Below are 21,421 nucleotides of genomic sequence, written 5' to 3' on the forward strand. Positions count from 1 at the left end.
AAGGGTTACCGCCAATGGACCCCAAAAACTAAAAAACAAACAAAATTTTTAAGTTCCTCAGAAGACCCAAAAAATACACTAAGGATGTTCCCAAAAATAAAAACTTGGCTCAAGCCAGATATTCAAAATAGAGTCCAAAATGGTCACCAAAAACTGGACTTTTTCAATAAAATGCATTTCAGTGATGTATAAAGGACTTTATTTTCAAAAATAATTCATTAGAAAAAGGTTTTAGATCACAATATATGCATTTATGCCTAAATAATTTCATTTACAAGTTTTAAACACAAAAAGACACCCAACATGGCCACAAAAAAAAAGGCTTTTTTCCACTAAAATGGATTACAGAGACATATAAAAGACTTCATTTCCAAAAACATTCAATTAAAAGAAAGTTTTAGCTCACAATAATTGCATTTGTGCCAAAATAATTAATCAACCCTCTGGGGTCCGAGGGCATTTTTTGGACAGTTCACTCGCCTGGCAGAAATGTTTTATTATTGCTGTTAACAGCTCTCCCTGCATCCCACAATCAAGTTTTATGTCTTTTTTTTCCAGGACAACCTGGAAAAATATATATATATATGTATTTGTTGTGTTTTATAAGTATAATAAAGGTTTACAATCAAAAATAGGCAAGGAAAAAATAAGCGAAAAATAATTTTCCATATGCATTCAAAACACACAGCAAACTATAACAAACAACTGTTTTGACACTTTATAAAGGTAATTTGAGGTCTTGTCTGAATTACTGTACAACAAAAAGGTTCAAACAATAAACACAAATGCATATTTTGAACAATATATACAAAATGGTCTATGCGTTTTGTTGTCCATTGATATGATAAACTGTGCTTTATGCAGAGAAGGCAACATCCAGTAACATTCACATGCAAACTAGTGGAGCAATCCTGGTAGTTACACACTCTTTGTTTGAGCACGTGAGATTGTCATCAGAGGCTCTCTGCTTTCACTGATTGCTGTGCGTAATGGCGCAGGGCACACTCACTATGTACTAATAGTATGTACTCATTGGAGCACCCAGGGGGCTATTCAAACAGGCCAACTAGTAAGATGCCACTCCTGAAAATGATCTTTGGTTTATCACGTGAGGTAAATCTGCCCTACGATTGGATTTTGGAAAACCATGTGATGGCGAACCAATTCCGATTGGACACTCACATTGCGCACGTCATCACACAGCTTCTATGAGGAGTACAAAGATGGCCAATGGCTGGCTCAAAAGTCCGTGGAGTTAACTTTTCAGCAAAAAAAAGTAAGTTTCTATCTCATATCATTAAAAAGTTATTTATAATTTAGTAAAGCTTGGTCTTAGCCGTCGTATACGACGGACCCAGAGGGTTAAACACAAAAACAACTTCCAAAATGGTTAATTACCATTGTCTATTAAATGGACCTAAAATCCATTATAGTAAAAAACAAAACAATAAAATTAATAATCACAGAACATCATATGACGGAGGTCATTTTAGACACCATCCTGAACATGCAGCTTAAGGACAGTTTCTAGTTTTTGGGAACATTTTGATTGTGTTTTCAGTCATCCATGCAACCTAAGAGAAGTTAAAAATTTTATGGTCTGGAGGGAAAGCCATCCAATATAAATAATAAATTGCACATGCAGAATTTCACATGTAATATTGGGATTTTTAACTATTTGACATAGCTACACTGATATCTTAAAGGGTGTTCTTGATCTAGCCAGCAATAACATTTTCACACCTTGGGTTGATGGGGTGCCTTACCTCAGTTGCATTCTTTCTTTTTGAATGTACCATTCACTGTGACACATCCACTGTGTTGACTGTCTATTGGATTGGCCTGATTTGATTTTTCAGATTTGCTTCACTGCCAGTGACAGGTCTTTAGACTTCAAACATTTAACAGCCAGAAGTTCAGTTCAGTAACAGTCAGATATGGACAGCAAGAGATTATTGAGACAATCAGTACTATATCGGATATACATTAATGATTTGTAACACATTCCAGAAAGATATTAAGCTTGATTCTAACTTTAAGACAACTTCATCATTTAAGCAGTAGTTGGAGCTTAGCTTGCTGTTTTAATATAAATGCACCAAAAACAATAAAATATGCATGAGCTGATTAAGTGCAATAATTTCAGCATTAATTAACACTGCTAAATAGCTCATTCTCTGTCATCATTTACCAAGTGCAACTACAAATGACATTCTCTCAAGTCCTTTACAGGCCCTGAGGCCAATGGGGCAGATGTTATCCTTAGATACCATCACGTGAAGTACCACCCAAAATCAGTAAAGGTTTGGGCACTAGCAATTTATTCTAAACATAAGGATTAAATCACCACTTTTACAGCCAGTTTTCTTGAGTCAAATTAGGGGATGGATACATGTCGGAGTGGAGGAGAAAAGGACTGCAAAACAGGAAAACAGATCAAGTCTAGTATTAGTGCAGCAGATAACTGAAACAATCATGCAAATGGTGTTAAAAGCATCAAATTCAGCAGAAATACTCCTTAGACACTCTTTTGAAAAAAAACGATTGCCCACTTGACTTTTCAATCGGTGGTCAGGTCGGGGTCAATTGAAGAATTACACAGAGGTCAAAAATAAAAGATTCTCCAATCATATTGAAAAATACTCCACATTATTTGCCTGATCATAAAGATTCCAAAAAGGTATAGTTTGGGCGATATTTGACTGAATTCTATGGTGTTACGGGATAAAAACAGCAAGAATGGTGACAAAGCTCAGTTTCATATTGTACAGGGGTCAAAAGTAAAAATTGCTCCAATTTTGGTAAAAAGTGATGCAAATTATTGATTGAGCTAATAGGATTAAAAAATGGAATAGTTTTGACAGTGCTGAATGCTCGGTCTCCAAAGTAAAGGTCAAACACGGTCTACGTCTATTGGATTCTATGATATGTGACATATGTTAACCCGTAATGTGATAAGTAAGGATGATACATGGTTAACTCAACTAGTAATTTGCATCACTTTTTACCAAAATTGGAGCAACTTTAAGTTTTGACCCCTGTACAAACCGACACTGACCTTTGTCACCACTCTTGCTGTTTTATCCCATAACTCCATAGAATTCAGTTACAGACCGCCCAAACCATTCCTTTTTGGAATCTTTATGATCAGGCAAATAATGTGGCATAGGTTTTAATATGATTGGAGCATCTTTGAATTTTGACACCTGTGTAATTGACCTCTACCTGAACGCCAAATGAAAATTCAAGGGGCCAACCGATTTTTTCGGAAGAGGATTGTCTGAGGACTATTTCTGCCGAATTTGATGCTTTTATCATCATTTGCAGGATTCTGCTCTAAATATTCTCTTATCTGCTGCACTATATCAGGTTTTCCATTTGCTTTCTGGCAAATGGCAACTGAAATTTAGCATGTTGTTTTTAAGAAAATTGATACCACTTCAACTAGACAATCTGCTGGCCATTATGGATGTTGCCAGTCCCCCTCTGGGCACCATCATCAGCAATCAGAGGAGCCTCTTCAGCCACAGACTGCTCCTTCCCAAGTGCAGGACCAACAAACTGAAAAACTCCTCAGACTGTATAATTCCTCAGTTGGGGGAGGAAGAGTAACAGGAAGACATGGGACGGGAAGGAGAGGAACAGTAATAGCCGGTAAACCAGTAGTGATCAGTATTGCTGATATTTATGTTTATATTTGCAAATGGTTTATTTATTTATTTATTTCTTACTTTAACTTTTGATGCTCTGTGTGCTTCTCACCCTCTGTGCTGCTATACATATCTAATCTAATGTGAATCTGTATAACTGGTGATGCAACTGACAAAGGTTTGGTCGCTTTGTTCCTGTTTTAGAATCCATTTCTCCTACACTCCAAGATGAAGTTGTGAATATGGATGCAACAGGCAAATGTTGCAGCATTCCCAGTTTCTCTATTCACATCCACAGAACCCTTTAATTCTTTCGGAGCTGTCATAAAAATCTTGATGGCTTCCCTGAGTAGTCTACTTCCAACATGATCACTCAATTTTTAAGAACTGCCAATCTGACACAGATTTACCATCCAGTACCAAACTGCTTGCATTCCTTAATGATTATGGAAATTAAGTCTGGTGCATTTTCAGTGACTTGGAAATGTTCATGTATCCACCCCTGACTTGTCCCAAGAAAAGTGGCTGTAAAAAAGATGACTTAATTGTTACATGTTGGAAAACTGGCCCCATCCCAACTTTTTTTGGAATGTGTTACAGGCCTTAAAAGCAGGATTGGATGCACCACCAAGAACTTGAAATACTGAGTTCATGCTATGTCCAGTGAAATGGAATTCAAAGTAAATAATAAATTCATATGTTCCATATTGTCCCATCTTTTGAATTAATGTTGCAGATAAGAATCTTTGACTGCCCCTGGATTTAACACAAGTCCCATCACAAGCTAGTTCCCCAGGCAAGACCAGCATACATTTACAGGTGGATGGACTCGGACAATGCAGATGAAGTGTCTTGTTTTTGTTGTTTTTCCATTTTTTCAATGGAACAAATATTTAATTTGGTGAAAGATGGAAACATGGAACATACCATTCAACAAGGATAAGTCAAGCTGAATGGTACATTCCATCTTTCACCTCATGAAATATTCGTACCATTGAACTCAAACATTCATTATTTGTATACTAATAGTTTGTTAGCCAGCAAGCTAGATGATACTACCTTGTAATTCAGATTTGGCATCTAATTTTTGGTGTCACAGCAGGTCAAATGATGATCCGTAACAAAAACACCACATTTCTTGATTTATATTTTGCTGAACATTGAACTTTCCTCATAAAGGTCTGTTCCTCACTGACTCTGAATACACATGCAGACAAACCATGGGTCGCAGGAGGGGTGGGATGTTGATCAGGACTGGTTTGGACTGGTTGTCATCACATCTCAACCAATGAAAGCATTTGGGGTGGGCCTAAGACTGCTACAGTGCTGACATGAACCAGAGCAGAAAAGAACTGTTTGGGACAAAAAAAAAAAAAAAAAGGCGAATGGTAGTGAATTCTGACAATGTTTTCATTTTAAAACTCTTCCAGATGGTGGAGTTGATAGAACCAAAATTCACTGCAAAGTTGAATTTTGTTAAGACTGGAGTACGTCAAGTGTGAACTATCACTTAAATGCAATACACACCGTTGATGCCAGCAAATCACCCACTCAAACGTATGGGAGAAATATAGATAAACAAAAGCAACACAAGCTAACAAATGTCATGATGAAGTGGCTACATAGCTACAAACTACAGGCCGATTGACATTGTGGAAGAAGTCGGTCTGAGGAACGTTCTTAGGATCTTGAGAAATGACAGCACGTATGAGGCCCCTCAAGCTGCACCATCACAAGAAGAATAAACGAGTTGTATGAAAAGGAGAGCACTGCTAAAGCAACGGCGTTACAATGTGCACCAACTGTTGCTCTCCCTGGAGACGACTGGACATCGCTGGGTTAACGCCTCATTTGTTTAGGAAGTTACTATTTGTTTATACCCATATTCATAAAATGAAATTCTGTTAGTACGTAGCGTCTCTCTCATTGATCAATACAGGTCACGTGATCAAGAGGCTATTTTTACATTTATTTACTATTGATATGAAGATTCCTAAACTGCGTTAAGCATAACCCGTACCCTTAGCCAAACTGTGCTATGTACGAATAGAATTAGGAACTATTTATATGGTTATGTATGAATAACCACTTTCTTTGTTTAAAATATTTGCAAACCAAACGTTATTGCACTTTTGTGAACATAGCAGTACTTTTGAAATTAAACATGTGTAATACACTACTTTTAAATTAATTATTGAATTCTACGCATAACAGCGATTAATCACAGAAAATCATGCAATTTTCAATTTATTTTCATTTATATAGTGCCAAATCACAACAGAGTTGCCTCAAAGCGCTTCACACAGGTAAAGTCTAACCTTACCAACCCCCAGAGCAACAGTGGTAAGGAAAAACTCCCTCTGAGGAAGAAACCTCAAGCAGACCAGACTCAAAGGGGTGACCCTCTGCTTGGGCCATGCTACAAACAAATTACAGAACAATTCATGGATGAATATACAAGAAATGCTGTTGGCGCACAGGACAGGAGGATCGCCAACATGAATACAACTCCCATCTCTGGATGGAGCTGCACCTTAAACAGAGAGAAAAAAAAAAAAAACACACAACACTGTATAATTTGCCAGCATTAAACAACAACAAAAACCGAGAAATATTAAGGTGATCGCCGGCCACTAGCCCTAAACTTCACTAAAAGACCCCGAATTTAGGTAAAGTTGAGGCCGCGGCCCACTCCAATTATTAATAGATGAATTAAAAGAGTAAAAAGTGTAAAACAAAACTGTACCAGTATGCTAGCCATATGAAAGGGAAAATAAGTGTGTCTTAAGTCTGGACAGAATCTGACTGTTTTATTGATGCAGGGAGATCATTCCACAGAACAGGGGCATGATAAGAGAAAGCTCTGTGACTCGCAGACTTCTTATTCACCTTAGGGACACAAAGTAGTCCTGCACCCTGAGAACATAAAACCTGGGCTGGTACATAAGGTTTAATTAGGTCAGCTAGGTAGGGAGGTGCCAGTCCATGAATAATTTTATAGGTTAGTAGCAGAACATTAAAATCTGATCTCACTGGGACAGGAAGCCAGTGAAGGGATGCCAAAATGGGTGTAATGTGGTCAAACTTTCTGTTTCGTGTCAAAAGTCTGGCTGCAGCATTTTGAACCAATTGGAGACCCCTAATGCTAGACTGCAGAATGCTAATGCTAGAACATTGCAGTAGTCCAATCTAGAAGAGATAAATGCATGGATCAGGGTCTCAGCATCAGCCATAGACAGGATGGGACGAATCTTCACTATATTTTGCAGGTGGAAGAAAGCAGTCCTAGTAATATTTCTAATGTGGAGGCCAAAGGACAATTAAGGATCAAAAATTACCCCAAGGTTCCTCACTTTGTCAGTGTGATGTATGACACACGAGCCGAGGCTGAGCGTTAACTGGTCAAATTGATGCCGATGTGTCACTGGACCAAGAACCATCATTTCAGTCTTATCAGAGTTTAAAAGTAGGAAGTTTCTAGACATCCAACTTCTCACTGCTGCAAGGCAATCTAAGGATTTTATGTGAACGAGATTACCAGCAGTTATCGGCATGTATAACTGAGTATCATCTGCATAGCAGTGAAAGGTAATCCCAAAACGCCACAATATGTGCCCAAGGGGTGCGATATAAAGGGAGAAAAGCAGGGGGACTAAGACAGACCCCTATGGAACCCCAAATTTCATGTCACTAAGGTTAGAGGTAGTGTTACTGTACAAAACACAGTGAGAACGACTGGTCAAGTATGACGTCAGCCATGCAAGGGCACTCCCAGTAATCCCAAAATGATTTTCCAGCCTATCAAGTAGAATATGATGATCCACTGTATCAAATGCAGCACAGATCTAACAGCAACAGAACCGTAATGGTGTCCGAATCCATTGTAAGCAGAAGATCATGCACCACATTAGTGAGAGCCGTCTCTGTGGAATGATATTTTCTAAAATCAGACTGCAGTGGCCCAAAAAGATTCTCAGTAAGAGTCTACGAGCTGCTGTGACACCACTTTTTCCAGAATTTTAGAGAAAAATGATAGATTTGATATCGGCTCATAATTTGTCAATATACTAGGGTAATTTGTCACTATTTCATTCAAACTCTGAATCTGATTTTATTGTTCCATCACACTGTTAATCCAGATCACTCTGCACATCTTTTATAATTACTTAATTTTATTTCTGATCCAAACTGATCCTCTCCCTATCCACAGCCGGATCATACAAACTCTACTTTTGGGACTTCAGTCCAGCAGTCAGTCCATAATTCCCGCTCAGTAATATCCCTGGTGTCCGGCTGCTCTGAGCCGACTTCCTTCCCCACAGCTGCTGGTTATCCCGGCTCACTCTAATAATAGGACAACAATGCCCGTCCCACTCCCGGACACACATCACCAATCACCGCCACTACATGAAAACCAAACATTTTCAAACAACGTCCGTCTTACGGCTGATTCTTACTTGACAATCAACAAATATTTGTTGCCTCCTAAGTTGTTCCCATGTGGAACTTGTACAGCGTGTGCAGCATGTAAACACATGTTTGTGCAGGATACACTGACGTGAGCTGCTTTCTGCGATGGTGGAGTCACAGTAAAACACTGTAATCATGCAGGAGCTGATGAAGAGTGCACAATGGTTAAGCAGTTAAATGCCACCTTGTACGTTTGCCACCACGTCTCCCAAAGGAATCACGCCCCCTAGCACCCAAACAAACACACACATTAGACACAATACGAAAAAAGTGTCTGCAAAGATTTTCCTGCGCTCTTGAAAGACACAGAGTGCAAAGTAGGCAAAGTGGGTTGAATTTGTCTTTTATCCACACCACATCTTCTGCTGTCCCACTTGGAGAAGCTCACACATTAACGCCTCTTTGTGTCTGACATTCGCTCCACAACCCTCTGTTCTCCTCGATCCCGAGCAAGCACAGCTTCGTTCTACTTCTCCACCGAATCCTGACAGATCGGTGCAGGTTGCTTGATTTGCTGGCACGTGAGAAGCTCCCCTTACACACCTTCTTCTACCGTTTTTTTTCCAGCTCCGCCATTCCGCTACGGCAGCATTCCCATTCCCAATGAAAACTAAAACCTGAGACCGGCTCTCTGTGTTTCCCCTCCACTTTTGGCAGAAGCGTGGCGGAGTGTGTGATGCTGGTGCTCACCTCAGTAGAGGTCCCACTGCGACGGGGCAAAGGGAAGGAGTCCCATCCTCAGTCAGGACAGAAAAGCCGAAAATGCAACAAGTTGGAACTCCCCTCGCTCGCGTTGCTGATGCTTTCAACTTATTCAGGCTGCAGTGGACTGAGCAAGTATGCATGTGTGGACTCCTGGAGGGGTATTGACTCTTGTCCTCCCCCCTTCTCAGACTCACCCACACACGGAGAGGGCAGGAGAGTGCTCCCTTTGTCTTGGTGCTTTCGCTCTCACTTCCTTTGCTCCCTGTCTTCAAATGCCTAACTCCCTCCTCTGTGAGAAAGAGAGTGACAGAGAGACTATGCACGTGTGTGTGTGTGCTCGTGCGTTTATGATCGTGCACAGGAATGCGGTCCTGCTCCTCTTCCCAAGGCTGGGAGGAGGTGGAGAAGAAGGCGGGATTTAGAACTCGGAGAGCTAAATTCCTATCGCGGGTCCAGCCAATGCGAGGCCTTGTTGTGGTTGACCAAAAACCGCGGGGCCAGGCCAGGCCTCACTCTACCACACTCCAGCTTTAAAGCATTAGTTTGCCGTGGACCCATTTCTACAAGTCTGGTGGGTGTTCCTAAAATAAAAGAAAGTAGTTACTGCTGCTGCTATATTTAGCATAACACTAAGTAAAAGCTGAAATCCATTTATGTGGCACAGTTTAGGGATTTTATACTGACAATTGACATCAATTTGTCACTTTTTGGGAATACTGTAAAAGATTTCACACTGCTCTCAGACCAGATCATGAGGTCTTGTTTGATTTTGAATTCCTGGATCTTTTGCACACAGTGACAGTGATGGCTCAATGGCTATAAATTAGCAGATTTGTTTATCCCAAACCTGTATGCAAAAGTGAAACAACATCACATGTTTGAATGTGTATGAATAACTGCATTAATGTAACTGCTCAGGGGTCAATGCTTAATGTGACAATTACACTCTAAGAAATGAAACATACACTCTTGGGCATTAAATGTTGAATTTAACTGAAAAAGCTAAGGTAACTTTTCCCACATAACATCAATTAAGTGCAAAACAATACTTCTTAGACGTCTTAGAATGTAGACCTTGTCCACACACAAATGGAACGTTCCCAATTTATACAGCTGAAGTGACTGAACAGATTTACATGTCTGAAAACCGATGGCAGCAGATATATATATTTTAAAACACACACAAAAAATGTTAAAATGACATCATGATCATAATTGGGAAATAAACATTTTGTGTTTCATTTTTGTCTATGCTGATTCTGCTTACCTTGTTTACCTGCTGAGCTAAAACTGTACATAAACACATTGTAATTTTCCCAAAGAATTCAGAAAATTATTGATATGCATTTTAAACAAGCAGCATATACACCAGTGAACATACAAACCCTGCGCTGGCTGTAGCCTTTAAATATGAAATTCATAACCAATTTATGTTTTAATGTATCACCACAAATCAGCTAGAGCATTTGTTGTAAGTGAGTTGGTGACATAGTGACACCCCACTTAGCAAACCTCGTGATATTTTCCTGTTGATGTGGACTCTGGAAAATATTAGTGACAGGTTTACGCCAGGGCGGTGTTTTGCATTCGCGTCACCTGCTTGTACAACTGACAAAGGGTTTGGTGTCATCCCCAGCCACACATTCTATCTACAACTGTCTCACATTTGGACATTCAGTTCTTTAATGTTTTCCACAAAAAAAAAAAAAAAAAAAAAGAGAAGATGTGGTGCATGCGCATAACCGGTGTAAGGAGCTAATCAATATAAGAGCAGAAGCTAGAACTTTACAAAGCAGCATACTGTGTAAATATAAAGTCTTTTAACACTCAAGCGACTAGGGTTCTTCATGTTTAGTACACTCCCAAATATAGTTGTCCATCATCTCATGTAGTCAGGAATGGAATTTGATATTTCACCAAAAAGTAGGGAAAAACACACACTGATTTCCTAGTCCGTTACATCATGTAAAATCATGTTACCTTTATTTCTTTGCACTGTATTTCCTTGCATCAAAAATTAACACTACACATCATAAAAAGTTATGTTTCTTTGAGTACAATATGTATTACAATGTGGTCGGATAGTTATAGCATCACAATATTCCATAACAATCTTCACCATCTGATGCTGACTCATCTCCAACGATGGAGCTATTTTCATCCTCACTCTCAGCATAAAGAATCAGTTTCAATGCTTAAGCAGCTGTAAATCTTGCTATTCTAGGTCTGTTGGCTATGCGTCAATGCTAAACAGTAAAGTATAACTATTGGAGTTGGCAAATTACCATCCAAAGCTCTAATGTTGAAAATCTCATACATCTCCCTGGAGTCATAAGTGGCGCTGCACAAGTTTGGTTTATAGTTGCCACATGGATCAGCCGATCCTTGCAAAATTCTATGAGTACATGCAGGACAAATAGATTGACAAATTCATGGTAGCAAATCTTTTTCTCATTTGATTTGGAGACCAATCATATATGCAAGAGTTTGTACAGTAAATAACCCCACTCAGCCACTTGAGGGTTAAATGCGAATGCATCTTCACTCAGTAGGAATTTGTGGCACATGCAGGCAAACCGGGCAGATGTCCAGGGTGGCATTTTTTCATGACATATAGGAGGAGGCACAAGCATGTAAGAAAAAATAAATCTGCACTGCAAAGCAGTTTTCTTATCACTGTGTGGGGAATTGGCAAATTGGCGCCCCCTGCAGCTGCAAGCACCCCTAGTTGCTGAGAAGGTGCACAGAAGCAGTGAGAAGGGGAACGTGGAGGGGTGCACAGGATTGAGTTTTTTTTTTTTTTTTTAAATACAGAGAGTAGCGACATGATGAGCCGAAAAAAAAAAAAAAAAAAGGTCAAGTTCCTCGTGGTGCCATCTTGGGAGCAAATTTGCATTCAATTTATTTATTTGCTGAAAACGGCAAGTTGTGCATTTGGATGCACAAGTAGACATAAGGGGTTCAAGATGTACAGATTTCCTTCAGATCCCAACAGACGAAAAATTCAGCTATATGGGATGGAAGCCGACTTCATTTTCATGTAAGCGTGTGTGTGTGTATGTGTTTTATGTTTGTTTTTATGCGTGTGTACCTGTATGTTGATCTGTTGCTCATTATGGCTAACTAAAAAAAGGTTTCATTTACTGTGTGCTTCAACCAAGAGTCTGTGTTTATCCTGTGTGTGTGCGCATGTGTGTCTGAATGTGTTGTTTGTATGTATGAGTTCATTGCTCCTCTGAAGCATGGTAAATTTACTTTTAAAAGAAAAAAAAAAGTGTATTTTTTTTAAAGCTCCTGAGTTTTAAAAAAAAAAAGCCCAGGGAGTAATTCAATGTAGAACCACAACTGTCGTGACTTGATCATCAATAGAAGAAAGCAGTGGATGGATGCAAAGAGCAACATAATTTCAGGTTACACAGGACATTTCCTTTCTCATGGACATATAAGACCAACAGGCCAAGAGAACAGCTCATCCCCAAAACATCGTAAAAACTGGAGGAAGAGGCTGCGTGGAGATGTTTGCTCTTCTCCTCTCACGTCCGCTCCCTCCTTAGTGGCAGAGAACAGTCCTCTCATGTCTCCCCTGCTGTTCTTTGCCAGACATTTGTCCGCAGAAGTGACAGTGGATCTTCTCCACCTCCTCTTTTTCACACCAGTTCATTCGTAACTCAAACTTTTGCCCTCACTCCTCTCACCACATGCACACACTCAGCTGAATTTTACCATAATATGTTTCTGAAATTCCAAGCTCCAAAAAAAAAAAAAAAACATACAAGAGTCCTACGTAGAAAGCTTCATCCTGGAGAAAATAACATCAGCGGATAAAATGCCACAGTAATCTAAAGCAGTGGAGGTGCAATGTAGATGTTCTGTGTAAATGTAATAAATTTACAACTACAAATCAGAAAAAAGAATGTATGGAAAATTCAGTTAAAATAAAAATAAAAAAAAGCTGTAGCAATCCTTACATTTACTTACTTTTATTTCATTGCAAACCATTTGGGTTCATGTGGTTTGCAATGAAATAAAAGTCTTTAAGAATGGCTTTTCTTAATGCATTTTCCATACTGCCCCAACTTTTTCTGATTTAAAGCTATATAAAAGCCATATCAATATGCATTCCTACTTATACTGTGCAGGTGAAATCATATCACATTGAACACACACATTACATATATATATATATGTATATATCATTGTGGAGAAGCTTTAATGAGAATATTTTAATCACGATATTATTCAGTACTCCCACTCTGCCCCCTGATTCAGTACTTAGAAAACAATGTGACATTTTTTATTGCAGCCATATACGACTGTTCAATAATGAAAAAAATAGGTGGTTTACTGCAATTTGACAGAAATTTTATATATATATATATATATATATATATATATATATATATATATATATATATATACACACACGCATATATACATACACACACAATCATTTGATGAAAGAGTAGGTGGTTGTCATGGTACTCGGCCGTATACCTACCTATGTACTAAAAAATAAATACATAAAATTCTTTCCTTTTTCTACAAAAAAAAAATTAATGTTTTGGTTGTTGGAATGTGAATGTTTGCACATTCTGAATTAGATTTCCATTTGATGCATTCACATATCTATATCAATGGATTGATATGTTGATGATATGTATGTATGCATGACATGTTGCTAGATAGATGCATACATACATAGACATAAACATGCTGCATGTCTTGGTCTGTAATAAAACACAATTTTAATAAGGTGTTGGAGTGTTCAAGCTCTCAAAAAACAGCTTTTGTACTGTGTCAAATCAATTTTATTTATATAGTGCCAAATCACAACAAACAGTTGCCCCAAGGCGCTTTATATTGTAAGGCAAAGCCATACAATAATTACGGAAAAACCCCAATGGTCAAAATGACCCCCTGTGAGCAAGCACTTGGCGACAGTGGGAAGGAAAACTCCCTTTTAACAGGAAGAAACCTCCAGCAGAACCAGGCTCAGGGAGGGGCAGTCTTCTGCTGGGACTATTTGGGGCTGAGGGAGAGAACCAGGAAAGACATGCTGTTGAGGGGAGCAGAGATCAGTAACTAATGATTAAATGCAGAGTGGTGCGTACAGAGCAAAAGAGAAAGAAACACTCAGTGCATCATGGGAACCCCCCAGCAGTCTAAGTCTATAGCAGCATAACTAAGGGATGGTTCAGGATCACCTGATCCAGCCCTAACTATACGCTTTAGCAAAAAGGAAAGTTTTAAGCCTAATCTTAAAAGTAAAGAGGGTGTCTGTCTCCCTGATCCGAATTGGGAGCTGGTTCCAGAGGAGAGGAGCCTGAAAGCTGAAGGCTCTGCCTCCCATTCTACTCTTACAAACCCTAGGAACTACAAGTAAGCCTGCAGTCTGAGAGCGAAGTGCTCTATTGGGGTGATATGGTACTATGAGGTCCCTAAGATAAGATGGGACCTGATTATTCAAAACCTCATAAGTAAGAAGAATAATTTTAAATTCTATTCTAGAATTAACAGGAAGCCAATGAAGAGAGGCCAATATTGGTGAAATATGCTCTCTCCTTCTAGTCTCTGTCAGTACTCTAGCTGCAGCATTTTGAATTAACTGAAGGCTTTTCAGGAAACTTTTAGGACAACCTGATAATAATGAATTACAATAGTCCAGCCTAGAGGAAATAAATGCATGAATTAGTTTTTCAGCATCACTCTGAGACAAGACCTTTCTAATTTTAGAGATATTGCACAAATGCAAAAAAAGCAGTCCTACATATTTGTTTAATATGCGCATTGAATGACATTCTGATCAAAAATGACTCCAAGATTTCTCACAGTATTACTAGAGGTCAGGGTAATGCCATCCAGAGTAAGGATCTGGTTAGACACCATGTTTCTAAGATTTGTGGGGCCAAGTACAATAACTTCAGTTTTATCTGAGTTTAAAAGCAGGAAATTAGAGGTCATCCATGTCTTTATGTCTGTAAGACAATCCTGCAGTTTAGCTAATTGGTGTGTGTCTTCTGGCTTCATGGATAGATAAAGCTGGGTATCTGCGTAACAATGAAAATTTAAGCAATGCTGTCTAATAATACTGCCTAAGGGAAGCATGTATAAAGTGAATAAAATTGGTCCTAGCACAGAACCTTGTTGAACTCCATAATTAACAGTCTGTGAAGAAGATTCCTCATTTACATGAACAAGTTGTAATCTATTAGATAAATATGATTCAAACCACTGCAGTGCCTTTAATACCTATGGCATGCTCTAATCTCTAATAAAATTTTATGGTCAACAGTATCAAAAACAGCAGTAGGTGAAAACATTCAGCTGGTTGAACGAAGTGAAACAACAGGCTAACGTTACAAAAACTAAGCACACGACAGGCTAACATTACAACAAACTAAGCAAACGATAAGAAACCATCAAGAATGACAGCAAAATGAAATACGGACAAATTGAGGTTTTTGTTGCCATTCGTTCAAATTTTGACAGTTTAAAATGCCAATGAAGTGACCGCTGCAGGAACTAAGCTGAGTGAAGGTTAAACAATGCCAACGAAAGTCAATGAAACTCCACATTTCTTGTTTCGTTAGGGCTTCGTTGCCCTTCATTAAGTGCCGTGTGACTGGGCCTTAAGAACAGAAATGTGCATGAGCAACTTCAATGTCGGTCACATCTTCCGAGTGCAGGAATCACACACATTCACAGGTTTCCACAACTCAAAGTTAAGATGCAGAGAGACACTTTAAGCACAGTAAAACTAAATTGTGACACTCCGTACCTCAGCTACTGTCAGCAAAAACATTCACCTTACTGCATGCAATTGAATCATTTTCTTGCAGGAGAGTAGAGTTTGCACTGTGTGGGTGAGAAGACAGCCTATTAGATTTAGCCAAAAGTGTTTTTTATTTATTTAGAATATTTTAGATTAAGCAATGCCAGCAGACAAAGTATAATGCCTTCATGTATATATAGTTGAGGAACATAAATCTGTGTAAAAAGTCTGTCTTCCAGAGAGAGTACATGATCAAAAAACTGAGACACGGTGACCTGAAGGCTGCAGTGACACAGTGAGTGAGCACATTGGTATGTGGATGATAGAGTTACACAGGGACAAAAAGCACTGAATTCCACCCCTATAGACAACCCTGACACGCCTCACTTTAATCTTTCCGTCTACCATTCTGTCTCGGGAACCTTCGTACAAACTAAATTAGAACAGTGGCTACAAAAAGCTTTAGTTATTTTTTGTGATAAATTATTTAAACTCATTTTTTTTAATAGAAACCAGGATAAAAATCACTACAGAACACGTAGAGAATTTTTTAACTCTATTAACCAGATTTGTTGAAGGTGAGGATACTTTTCAATTCAATTTATTTTCATTTATATAGCGCCAAATCACAGAGTTGCCTCAAAGCGCTTCACACAGGTAAGGTCTAACCTTACCAACCCCCAGAGCAACAGTGGTAAGGAAAAAACTCCCACTGAGGAAGAAATCTCAAGCAGACCAGACTCAAAGGGGTGACCCTCTGCTTGGGCCATGCTACAAACATAAATTACAGAACAATTCACGAACGAATATACAAGAAATGCTGTTGGTGCACAGGACAGGAGGATGGCCAATACGAATACAACTCCCAGTTTTACTAATGTTGATCTGGTGGATGATACTGTGATCTTTGTGGAATTAAAGGATACCATGATGGCGGCACTTAAGAAGCTCAGTGTGGTGTGTAGGGGTTTATTATTGTCCTGGATCAAAACTAAGCTCCAGGCTTTCAATGAATTCCTGGTCTCAGCCATCAGAAGTCTGTGTATAGGAGAAGTGTTGAAATTGTGGAGACATTCAGTTATCTCAGCAGTGATTGTCAAGGCTATGGGTCATCACTCTTTGAGCTCGAGATTTGCCTGGGAATAACTTATGGAGTCATGAGTATGCCAGACAGAAGTGTTTGGTGATGCCAATATCTTTGTTGGAGAATGAACGCCCAGGTCTTTAGGGTACTGGTGCTTCCTGTGTTATTGTATGGGTGTGATGCTTGGACACTAACCCAAAAACAACAGCAAAGAGATGCCTTTAGTACTAGGTTTTTCCAGAGAATCCTTGGGTACTACTGAAATTACGGTGTCAAATGGTTAGGGTAGTATCTCACTGGGCGCAACTGTTGGAGAAGTTGGAGATGCGAATTAGTGACCAAACACACGACTGAGTGACAATTTGGCCACGGGTGTCTCACTCAAGTGACTATTCGCAGCTGAAACGATGACATGTTTGCACATGAAGTGTTCAGCTCTTATTGGCCTGCTATTATCCACGTGAAAACACTGGAAATTCCCCCACTGTATCCAGTAAGGACAATATAAAATAAAAAATAATAATAATAAAGCTTGCAGCACACTCACCAACTTGAATGATGTCCCTGCTGGATATTTAATCCCCTGCTTATATGATCCTTTTGCCCTCGGCTCCGAGATCTGCGTGTAGTGCTCATCCACATGCTAGACCAGCCTATTCTTCATGACGCAGCAATGTCCACCAGCGTTATGGGGATGTACTTCCTTTGATTTGATTCATTCAGCAATAATAGTCCCTTTTGCTGTTCCCGTGTTTTTTTTTTGTTGTTTTTTTTCCACCCCCACTCAAGGTCTCCACAGCAGACCTGAGGTGGATCTACATCTTGATCTGGCATGGACTGTGTTCAACATCCTCCTGCGTTTTGGCTTTGATGGATAGATGTCATCACATTTCCTCGGCACGGCATTTAGCAGAAAGATTGTTTAAAGACACAAATGTGTCACGGTTCGGTGGTGGAGCCAGTAACAGACAGATAACCCCACAATGCAGAGCAGCCAGGACATGGGATGGAGAAAAGAACAGTTTACTCATCAGCAGTGGTAAAAACACAGAACAGATAAACTCCAAGGCTCCTCTTCGTGGTCAGGAGTGCAGAGGAACTTAGAGTTTCTTTTACTAAAGGTGCTGTCCAAATGCAGGTGTGAAAGTGCAGATCACAAACTCATATCTTCAGTATTGGTGCAGTAACTGTGCACACAAAACTCATATCATCTTGGGTATCAGTGCAGAATTGAAGTGCAAACAAAATCTCCAATATCACCTTGGGTATCGGTGCAGACTTTTCAGTGCAGAATAACTCAGGTACTTCTTTCAAGTGCAGACAAAAACTCAAAATATCATCCTTTGGTACCGGTGCAAACAGGCTGAGGAACTTCCCCCTCAAAGGAGAGTTCATCCAAAAACCAAACACTTGTCAGGAAGTAGTGTATAAACTAGACAGACGCTCAGGCTTCTGGGACAAAAACATTCAGAAGAACCAAATCCAGCAATTGCCTCAGCAAAGGGAGAGAAGACACAACTCTTCAGTTCTCCAACAGAAAGAGAGTGCAAAAAGCCAGTCTTCTCCAGGCAGTTGACACGGCAGGAATTAAAGAGAGAGCAGCAGAACTGTGTACTTACAAGACAGCTAGACAAAAAAAAAAGAAATTGCAGAGACTTGGTAAGGAGCAGGAAGTCATAGGAAAGCCAACCACCATGTGACAATTGCAATTGCAAATGCATAAAGCAATGAGCAATGGATGAGCACCGAAGGAAGACAGACAGTGACTCAAATAACCCAGTTGATTGGGGATTGATTTGGGGCAGGTGTGGACTCCATACAGGTGCTCAATCAAAGCCCAATGATGTGTAATGAACCCAGAAGAACAACAGAGGGAGGCAGAGAGGGAAAGACATGTAAGGGACTCACCAGAACACCAGAGGGAGATAAAGAGAAGCAGAGGAATCAGGGGCTGAGGCAGAGTAGATAAGGGCAGAAGAAGAGTGAACACAGAGACAGAGGAGGATGACAGAGGATGACACAAGGTCGACTAAACCAACTAAAACCTGATAACAGATGGGGTCCTGACACATATGTGTGCACTGGAAGAGCTGAATTTGAGTAGTGTGATGTTTAACGAAAACATGTCGTCATATTTCCTTACTGATCGTGCGTTGTCCTCACAGTGAACACAACAAAGAACGCCTACCGCATGTCCTCAGAGAGAGTGAGAGAGCACTCTAGGTTAAAAATAAGATAAAAAAATGACACGACACTGTGCACTGCTTCAGAACTGTGATCCTCAAAAAAACAACAACAAAAAAAGAACATTAAATGCATATGTTCAGAAAGCAATGAGAAGTCTTGATGCTTGCCACAACTGTGGCCAGTACATTCAGAGGGTCGCACAACACCAACGACAGCTCTGGAAGCATCCTGGGAGGAGTCTTGTCACGGTGTATGCTGGAGAATTCCAGGGAACACTCATATGTGGCTGTGGCAGACAAATGGTTACTTTCAAGAGGTGTGGATGGGACACTTTTCTTCTGAGGTGACTGTCATACAAGACTGAGGACAGTTCTGCGATGAAATGGATTCCGCGATGTCCATCAACCTGTTGGAGATCCAACCTTGTTTGTATTGGATGCCCCATCTTTTTACTGGGTTACAACAGCGCATCCAGTACAGATCTGAATTTGGATTTTAAACAAATTTTATACCGGATGCCATTCCTGATACAACTCCATTCCTACTCAGAGAAGCTCAATCAGCCACTGGTCTTCATAAGTAAACTTCCAGGCAAGATCAGGTTTGGGAGATGAGAAGAACCCCGAGAACACCATGCCTACCGTGAAGCATGGGGGTGGAAACACCCTTTTTGTGGTTGCTTTTCTGCAAAGGGGACAGGACAACTGCACCATATTGAAGGGAGGATGGATGGGGTCATGTATCATGAGATTTTGGCAAACAACCTCCTTCCCTCAGTAAGAGCATTGAAGATGGGTTGTGGCTGGGTCTTCCAGCATGACAATGACCCCAAACACACAGCCAGAGCAACTAAGGAGGGGCTCTGTAAGAAGCATTTCAAGGTCCTGGAGTAGCCTGGCCAGTATCCAGACCTGAACTCAATAGAAAATCTTTGGAGGGAGCTGAAACTCAAAACCTGAAAGATCTGGAGAAGATCTGTATGGAGGAGTGGACCAAAATCCCCGCTGCAGTGTGCAAACCTGGTCAAGAACTACAGGAAATGTCTGAGCTCTGTAACTACAAAGAAAGTTGCTGTACCAAATATTAAGGTCTGTTTTTCTATTGTATCAAATGCTTAATTTATGGAATAAAATGCAAATTAATTATTTAAAAATCATACACTGTGATTTTCTGGATTTTTTTAGAATCTGTCTCTCACAATTGAAGTGTACCTACATTAAAAATTACAGACCTCTCTATTCTTTGTAGGTGGAAAAAGTAGCATGTGCATTGTTGTTGCTGCTGCATAGAGGCAGACAGACAGAGAGATGACAAAAAGGACAAGATTTACAGAACAGATGACCATAGTGCCAAGAATGAGATCAGTACAGCAAAAGTTAACGTGACATGCATGAATGTAACATTAGTGACAAACAAGGCGAGCAAACTGTGTCTGTCAACTTTATGATCTAAAGCAAGACGCATCATTCAAATGTATGAATGTTTGCCTGCTAAAAACACACCCACATGTTTGTGGTGGTTAAAAATACCCCCCAATGTGTCATAGAAAATTGCATTATCATATAAAATATTCAAAGTAAAACCCATTCTGCAATAAATGGGGAAAAGTCTATTTCAATTGTCAAGGAAGATTTGGACAAGATACTTTGGAATCCTAACATCTAGCATTTGGGAGACAATGACACTTTTGTGCAGCCTGCTGTCATGTCAGCCCCACCACCAACTGCTTTTGTGAAAAGGATTCCATAGAGAATTCAATATATTAAAGGTTGGACCTGTTAGCGAGCAGTCTACCATGCATATCAAATCAAGGTCAGAGCTTGCTTTGTTTAAACCTTTCATCACATGTGATCCTCCACTCTAACCACTTATGTCATCTGTTACTTGCATCTGTCAACTATCACAGGCAGAAACTAGAAGGGGACTTGGTAGAGCGCATACCTCCACCATGCCACATATCAATATCAAGGATGTGGATTCACAAAGGGGCAAACTAATACATTATGATATATTCCAGAGTTTAATCCAGATCATCACTGAATTTTAATCGATTGATCCTGGACATATTTCCAATCATTCCACCAAATTTGGTTCAAATGTGTTCAAAACCTTTTGAGTTATCCTATTAACAGAAACACAGACAAACAGACAGATAAACACCAGTGAAATCATAACCTCCTTGATGGAGGTAATGACAAAAAAATCCCACTTATAGTGAGAAGACTACAAAAGAATCTAAGTGCTAATGTCTCTACTGGAGCTTAAACAGTCTCCTTGTATTTACAACTCTGTCACCATAATTTTCACAATTTAAAACTCACTATTTTACGATGGCGTTTTAGGGCCACATAGAATTTTTTTTTAGACTTTGAGAATAAAGTTGTAATATTATGAGAATAACGTCATAATATTATGAGAATAAAGTCATAATTTTAAGACTGAGAATAAAGTTGTAATTTTGTGAGAAAAAAGTCATAATATTATGTATGAGAATAAAGTCGTAATATTACGAGAATAAAGTTGTAATTTTACGATAATAAAGTCATAATATTA

At 39.5% G+C, this 21,421-nt stretch overlaps 1 protein-coding gene across 5 annotated transcripts in view; it reads right to left on the reverse strand.

The window, feature by feature from the left end:
* dab2ipb (DAB2 interacting protein b) overlaps window positions 1–21,421 on the reverse strand; it is a 516,250-nt gene that overhangs the window by 429,399 nt on the left and 65,430 nt on the right. The window contains exon 1 of one of the 5 annotated variants that reach the window (XM_034193051.1): window positions 8,811–8,925. The exons of the other annotated variants lie outside the window; for them this stretch is intronic. The gene's annotated coding sequence lies outside the window, so the exon portion shown is untranslated. Of the gene's footprint in view, window positions 1–8,810; window positions 8,926–21,421 lie in introns of those variants that run through there. 5 annotated transcript variants of the gene reach the window in all.

Source organism: Thalassophryne amazonica, chromosome 17 (genome assembly GCF_902500255.1).
Source record: "Thalassophryne amazonica chromosome 17, fThaAma1.1, whole genome shotgun sequence".
In the NCBI taxonomy this organism is placed as follows: domain Eukaryota; kingdom Metazoa; phylum Chordata; class Actinopteri; order Batrachoidiformes; family Batrachoididae; genus Thalassophryne; species Thalassophryne amazonica.